General features: G+C 44.4%; 1 long non-coding RNA gene across 1 annotated transcript; it reads right to left on the minus strand.

The window, feature by feature from the left end:
• Positions 1–286: 286 nt before the first annotated feature.
• LOC141023351 (uncharacterized) lies at positions 287–3,896 on the minus strand. Its single transcript, XR_012184486.1, has 2 exons — positions 3,114–3,896; positions 287–1,974 (listed from the first exon to the last, which is right to left on the minus strand). It is a non-coding gene; the product is annotated as an uncharacterized lncRNA (long non-coding RNA).
• Positions 3,897–8,108: the final 4,212 nt, after the last annotated feature.

The following is an 8,108-nucleotide window of genomic DNA, read 5'->3' on the forward strand; positions in this document are numbered from 1 at the left end:
AGTTAGTAAAATCATTTAAACCGAATAGAAGAGAGATCAGAGTCCCAGAGTATAGACGAGGAATAAAAGATCCTAATACCACCCAATGGCGACGTGGGCCCATAGGCCACACAGCCATGTTAGTAAAGGTTTTGCAATGACTAGACTCAACTTCGGCCAAGGAGTTGGGAGGGGGATTCCTACAGGCAGTCGGCTTTGATACCAACTTGTGGCGCCCCCGATTCAATCTTACACTAATTATGCACGCAAACGTGTACGATCAAGATCAGGGACTCACGGGAAGATATCACAACACAACTCTAAAAACATAAATAAGTCATACAAGCATCATAATACAAGCCAGGGGCCTCGAGGGCTCGAATACAGGTGCTCGATCATAGACGAGTCAGCGGAAGCAACAATATCTGAGTACCGACATAAGTTAAACAAGTTGCCATAAGATGGCTAGCACAAACTGGGATACAGATCGAAAGAGGCGCATGCCTCCTACCTGGGATCCTCCTAAACTACTCCTGAGCATCGTCAGCAGCCTGCACGTAGTAGTAGACATCTCCGGTGTAGTAGGAGTCGTCGTCGACGGTGGCGTCTGGCTACTGGGCTCCAGCATCTGGTTGCGACAACCAGGTAGAAAGGAGAGGGGGAAAAGAGGGAGAAAGCAACCGTGAGTACTCATCCAAAGTACTCGCAAGCAAGGATCTACACTACATATGCATGGCTATCTGTGTAAAGGGGCAATATCGGTGGACTAAACTATAGAATGCCAGAATAAGAGGGGGATAGCTAGTCCTGTCGAAGACTACGCTTCTGGCCACCTCCATCTTGCAGCATGTAGAAGAGAGTAGATGGTAAGTTCACCAAGTAGCATCGCATAGCATAATCCTACCCGGCGATCCCCTCCTCGTCGCCCTGTTAGAGAGCGATCACCGTGTTATATCTGGCACTTGGAAGGGTGTGTTTTATTAAGTATCCGGTTCTAGTTGTCATAAGGTCAAGGTACAACTCCAAGTCGTCCTGTTACCGAAGATCACGGCTATTCGAATAGATAAACTTTCCTGCAGGGGTGCACCACATAATCCAACACGCTCGATCCCATTTGGCCGGACACACTTTCCTGGGTCATGCCCGGCCTCGGAAGATCAACACGTCGCAGCCCTACCTAGGCACAACAGAGAGGTCAACACGCCGGTCTAAATCCTATGGCGCAGGGGTCTGGGCCCATCGCCCATTGCACACCTTCACGTTGCGTGGGGGCCGGAAGCAGACCTAGCCTAGCAGGCGTTCCAGTCCAATCCGGCGCGCGCCGCTCAGTCGCTGACGTCATGAAGGCTTCGGCTGATACCACGACGCCGAGTGCCCATAACTGTTCCCGCGTAGTTGGTTAGTGCGTATAGGCCAGTGGCCAGACTCAGATCAAATACCAAGATCTCGTTAAGCGTGTTAAGTATCCTCGAATGCCAACCAGGGCCAGGCCCACCTCTCTCCTAGGTGGTCTCAACCTGCCCTGCCGCTCCGCCACAAAGTAGCAGTCGGGGGCCGTCGGGAACCCAGACCCACCTCTACCGAGATGGAGCCACCTGCCCCTTCAGCCCCCATCTCCGAACAGTATCATAAGTAATGTAACAGTATAAAGTATATATCATATGCCCGTGATCACCTCCCTAAGTGATCACGGCCCAGTAGTATAGCATGGCAGACGGACAAGAGTGTAGGGCCACTGATGGAATACTAGCATCCTATACTAAGCATTTGGGATTGCAGGTAAGGGTAATAACTGTAGCAACAATGACAGGCTATGCAGCAGAATAGGATTAACCGAAAGCAGTAACATGCTACACTACTCTAATGCAAGCAGTAGAGAGAAGGAATAGGCGATATCTGGTGATCAGGGGGGGGGGGGCTTGCCTGGTTGCTCTGGCAAGAAGGGTTCGTCGTCGATGTAGTCGATCACAGGGGTACCGGCATCGGTCTCAGGGTCTACCAGAAAGAAGTAACGAAGGGGGAACACAATAAATAACAGAGCAATCAAATCATCACAAAGCATAGCATGGCAATACGCGGTGCTAGGAATGACCTAACGCAGTATTAGGTGCTACCGGCGAAGGGGGGGGACATCTGGTAAAGTATTCCCGGTGTTTCGCGTTTTTGGGCAGATGATCCGGAGGGGGAAAGTTGCATGTTCACTATGCTAGGGACATGTGGCGAACGAACGGACCGCATATTCGGATTCGTCTCGTCGTTCTGAGCAACTTTCATGTAGAAAACATTTCCATCCGAGCTACGATTTATTTTCTATAATTTTTCAAAGTTTTAAATGTTTTTCTAAATTTTCTTATTTGTTTTTTTATTTCGAAAATCAGCAGTTAAAAACTGGGTGCACCCGGTGCAGTGCACCAGAGGTGCACCAGTGAGGCTGACCAGTGGGCCCAGTCAACTGCTGACTAAGCAGTTGACTGGTCCACGGTTGGCCAGTCAAAGGTCCTGTAAGACCGGGTTGTCGTACCCTGTAATATTTTAACAGTGTTTAGTTAATTTCTAATTAGGCTTATTAGAGGGTGGCCCACCCGTCTTAAGGCTATATCTAATCTAATAAAAATTAACTTAATCAAATGGGGTCCATACGTCATAGTGTAGCAACTAACCTAACTACTACTACCAATTACTCCTAATCTAACTTGCTCGGCCGGCCAGTGTGGCTGTGCACACCCACGCACACAACATGGCCGCCATGGCCATTAGCAGCAGCAAAGTAGCACATAGCAGCGGCAGCAACTAAGCAATAGCAGCAGCGGCGGAAGCTAAGCAGCTAAGCAACGACAGAAGCAGAAGGCAGCAACAGGGGCAGCGCTAGGCGGCGGGCGGCAGCAGGGGCGGCGCTAGGCGGCGGGCGACAGTAGGGGCGGCAGAAGGCGATGGCCGGCGAGCAGCGGCACACGGAGGCCAGGTCAGGGCGGGCGCGCGGTGGCAGCAGTACGCAGCAGCAAAGATGGCTGTTAAGCAGCAGCAGCTCACGCACACACGTATGTACGCGTACACGCGAGCTCGGATGTGCTCGGGGACGACAAACGACGACCGAATCGAGGTTGGGGAAGAGGGGAATCGGCGGAGAAGCTCACCGTGGAGCTCATGGACGAGGTTAGGGAGTGCAGGGGTGGCCGGATATGTCGAGCCCGATGACAAGATGCGACGGCCGTGGTGAAGAAGACCGGCGATGGCGAGCGTACGAGGCGGTCCGACTCAATTCAAGGCACGTAGGCGAAGTAGTGGACGACGAGGAAGCTCCTGGGCATCCTCCCGGGCGCCGGGGACGCCAGTGGGCACGACGACGACCGCAACCATGGCAAGCACCGTTCGTGCGATGACTATTTTGACGAGAGCGAGCGGACGAGGGGAAAATGAGGGCTAGGGTTTGTCAAGGGGGTCAGGGGTGTGCTTATCCATATCGGGGCACCGGTGGATGGTCGACAGGTGGTCATCTATAGCCTGGACGGCGTGCGCGCGTGCTCGGTGCCATGACCTCTGCCTCTGTCCAGAGGTAGGGGAAAAGACCAGCCAGGTGGGCTGGGCCTGATACAGTTAAGTGTTGGGCTTCACACTGTAGCACTAGGCTTTAGGTGCACAGTGTGTGCTTTTCTCTTTAATTTATCTGTAATTTAAAAAGCTATTGCTTTGCAATTAATTTGGTCACCATTTAATCTTTGTTAGATGTGATATTTAACACAAAAATACTTGGCTACGTTCTAGGCTGGCACAAAAAGTTTGGGGCCAAAAGGAGCTGTTCAAATTCAGTTTTGAATTTATGTGCGTATATTTAATGCTGCTAGCCCTATTTTAAATAGGTTAAGGGCATTTTAAAAATTCAAAAGATGCTGGTTTCTACACGGCAATTACTTAGTGAATACTTGCAACATCTCAAACATTTTAGTTTTTCAGTTTGTAGAATGTTTTATTTGAAAAATAATTTATATATGAAAATGGCTTTGATTTTTATCAAGTGGCAATTTGTCTTAGTTAAACATGATGACATGGCACCATTAGGGTGAGGTCACTGTAGCATGACACTGGGGGTGTTACATCCTCCCACCTCCTTGGCCGCCACCCCTTACTCCTATATAAGTAGATCCATCTAGTAGCTTTTTCCTTGGGATTTGTTTAGTTAGAAGTTAGCCATTGAAACTTCGTGTACTGCGTTTGTGTTCAACGACCAGACCAAGACTGCTTACGGATCGCCACCATTATCAATACTTCATATATATTTGCAATATTCATATTGCTTTATCATATTCTTGCTCGTTGTTCGATTGTTTGCAGGTATAGACCTTCGTGGTCAGGCTGATCTTGCTTCTAGCATCATCAGTAACCTCGGGAGATTTGTTTAGCGATTGCTAAGGCGCCACGTCGTTGAACGTTTGTAGTCGGATCATCAAAGTCGTCTCCACCAAATCGATAGTTATCATCTCATTGAAAGATTGGGACACCCCGCCTCTATCAAGTGGTACAGTTTTAGGTTGCTCGATGAGAACTTCCAGGTTTTACTAGATTAGATTTATTTTCTTATCTATTGTCCAAGGAAAAGGCACAAAAAAGTTAGATCTATTCATCCTTTGTCCAAGCCAGTTTGAGCCTTTGCAATTTTCTTTTTATTGCTTGCATAGTTGAATTATCGGTTGCATCATCGAGTCGAGTTGCTGGTCTTAGTGTCTAGTTTGCTTAGAGTTTCGACTTCTGTTCACATTAGTCACGCCGCCGCTGCATCGTTATCACTTCCGCTGTCCACCACCCATCCATCAGTTTCCTGCACGTGCTACCCATCGTTCATTGTCATAATCATAGTTGAGATCGTTCACATCTTCGCTTGATCCAATCTGCATCTTATCTAGTTTGTTTTGGAAAGAGGGAGAGAGAGAAAAAAAGACAGAAAAAAGAGAGAAAAAAAGTAAACAAAAAAGTCAGAGAAAAAAAGAGAGGAAGAAAAGAAAAAAAGTGTGAGGAAAAAAAACCCAAAATTCGGATCTATCTAGACTCAATCTCGTAGTTGAATTTGGATTGGAATCTGTCTTGTGCACTATTCAGGAAAACATGCATAACTTCCTCATACGAAGTCCGTTTTGGCTCCACAAGTACTCAAATGAAAGCTAGCGATGAGCCTCACCTAAATAGTTGCAGAGGCTTGTTCAATATTTGGCACCTCAAAATCGGCTTCTAAATAGGTCTTTTTGCCCTCTGAAATTCGCGAACACAACTTATTCCAGTTTTTCAAGCCAGTTTTAGAATTTTTTGACTCCTCATATCAACTCGGAATTGAGTGATTCTTTTTGCGTTTGAAAGCTTGAGTCAGTGCCATTCTTGAGAAAAATTATTAGAAAATTGGCACAAACTTTTCCAGAGAAAAGTTGGAGAGAAAGTTGTTGATATATCCTGCTTGGCTGTTGTTTCACATCATTATCTTTACTCCTATTGTGATCTTCGCTTATATCTTGTTGTCCAGAGCTACTTCATATCCTTTTTTGATGCTAGTTGTGCTACGCCGTGACCTCATCGTGTTCTAGGCTCGCGTCTCTAGTCCGGTCTAGCCTAGGACCAGCACAGTACTGTCGTTGTGCGTTTATTCAACATTGCATCTCTGAATTGATTATTGCTAATCTTTTGCTACCAAATATTTAAGCCTTCCAAGCTCCACATATTTCTACACCGTGTATACGTACGTTCCCCTGGCAATCACTTTACGCAATCTTCGGAGTTATTTGACACCGCTGGTTGCCTGTCACCACCTGCCGCATGGTAAGAACTTGTAACATATTGATATTTGCTTTACTGTGAGCACTTTACAACCACATCGTAGTAGTTCATAGGAACATTATTCTCGAATTTTGTTTCTTGTTTATACTAATCATGACAGGTTCCGGAGATAGTATTTGTTGGATGACGGACACATCTTCAACATCACGAGAGTTGAAACAACACACACAAGCACATGGTCAGGTTATCTCTTTACCGTCATTTGGGGGTAGATTTAATCCTGCTATTTATCTAGCTTGGGAGCTTGAAGTAGAACAAGTTTTTAGTCACCAAGACTTTTCTGAACTTGAGCGAGTACGAGCTGCCACAAGAGCATTTACTGGTTTTGCTTCTGTTTGGTGGAGTGTGCATTGTAAGAAAAACATTGATAACCAACCCACAACTTGGAAAGATTTGAAAGATGTAATGAGAAAACAAATTTTCCCTCCTTACTATCGTCGTGAATTGCTTCGCAAATTTGAACAATTTAAACAAGGTAACGACACTGTTCATGCTTACTACCAAGAGTTCAAATCTTTTATGCATCATTGTGACATAGAAGAATCTGAGGATGATATAATGAATAGATTTTTTGGTGGTTTGAACCATGATATGCAGGCAAGATTTCAGTATTTTCCTCGTTGCATTACTGGTATGTATGTTCGTGCTTGTACCTTTGAGAGACAGTTACAGGAGGATGCATTGGGTGACTACAACAACTACTATTCCAATTCATGCTCACTACCATCGGTTGATTCCTCCACCGTTGCACCTACTAGAGCAGCCACACCTCAGATTGTGAGTGCGACATCATCTCAAGTGTATGGTACATTGTCATTGTCCATACCTACATCAGGTACATCTTTGCGACAAGGTAACAATAAAGGTATTGATGATATAACTTCACATGAGAATGATGCATGCCTAATTAACTTAAATACATCATGTGTTGAGTTACCTGTTGATTTGAGCACGCCACCTATTTTAGAGAATCATGTTACTGTCATGAATGCATCATGTGATCAAACAACTGAAATACCAACAATTTTGAGTGCGCCCATTGAATTAACTGTTGATGTCAAAGAACCATGTGAATCAGGAAATAAATCAGATTTGGATCAAATACATTTTAAAATAATTGTGCCAATGTTTAATCATTTTGATATGACCTCTAATCTTGGTGATCATTCTGTGTCAAATGACTTATTGCATGTTTTCTTATTTATTTGTAGCATGTAAATTTGATGCACGTAAGGTTTCAAGAATGTTGGGACGGTTTAATGATGAATATTGTCAATCTTTTGATATGAATAAGAGCTTCACTTATATGTGCAAACTGAGTTGCAATATTTTCATGGCTTCTACTTATGATAATATTTTGGCTTTATATTTTATGATCTATGAAAGTCACTCATGTATATATGATATACATGTTATTGATGTGTACTTTACTAGTGTTCATAGTAACCCCTGGGTATTTGGTACCGGTTCAGTTTCTATGATTAGTAACTCAAAACAGGAGTTGCAAAATGAACAGAGACTAGTTAAGGGCGAGGTGACAATGTGTTGGAAGTGATTCCAAGGTTGATAAGATCACCATCGCATACTCCCTCTACCTAGTATTGGAACTAAATAAATGTTATTTGGTGTTTGCGTTGAGCATAAATATGATTGGATCATGTTTATTGCGATACGGTTATTCATTTAAGTCAGAGAATAATTGTTGTTCTGTTTACATGAATAAAACCTTCTATGGTCTTACATCCAATGTAAATGGTTTACTGAATCTCGATCACAGTGATACACATAATATTGATGCCAAAAGATGCAAAGTTGATAATGATAGTGCAACTTATTTGTGGCACTGCTGTTTAGGTCATATTGGTGTAAAGCGCATGAAGAAACTCCATGCTGATGGGCTTTTGGAATCACTTGATGCTTGCGAACCATGCCTCATGGGCAAGATGACTAAGACTCCGTTCTCCGGAACAATGGAGCGAGCAACTGACTTATTGGAAATAATACATACTGATGTATGTGATCCGATGGGTGTTGAGGCTCGCGGCGGGTATCATCATTTTCTGACCTTCACAGATGATTTGAGCAGATATGGGTATATCTACTTGATGAAACACAAGTCTGAAACATTTGAAAAGTTTAAAGAATATCAGAGTGAAGTGGAAAATTATCGTAACAAGAAAATAAAGTTTCTATGATTTGATCGCGGAGGCAAATATTTGAGTTACGAATTTGGCCTTCATTTAAAACTATGGAATAGTTTCACAACTCACGCCACCTGGAACACCATAGCGTAATGGTGTGTCCGAACGTCG

The sequence above is a fragment of the Aegilops tauschii genome, chromosome 5 (assembly GCF_002575655.3).
Source record: "Aegilops tauschii subsp. strangulata cultivar AL8/78 chromosome 5, Aet v6.0, whole genome shotgun sequence".
NCBI classification, from domain to species: domain Eukaryota; kingdom Viridiplantae; phylum Streptophyta; class Magnoliopsida; order Poales; family Poaceae; genus Aegilops; species Aegilops tauschii.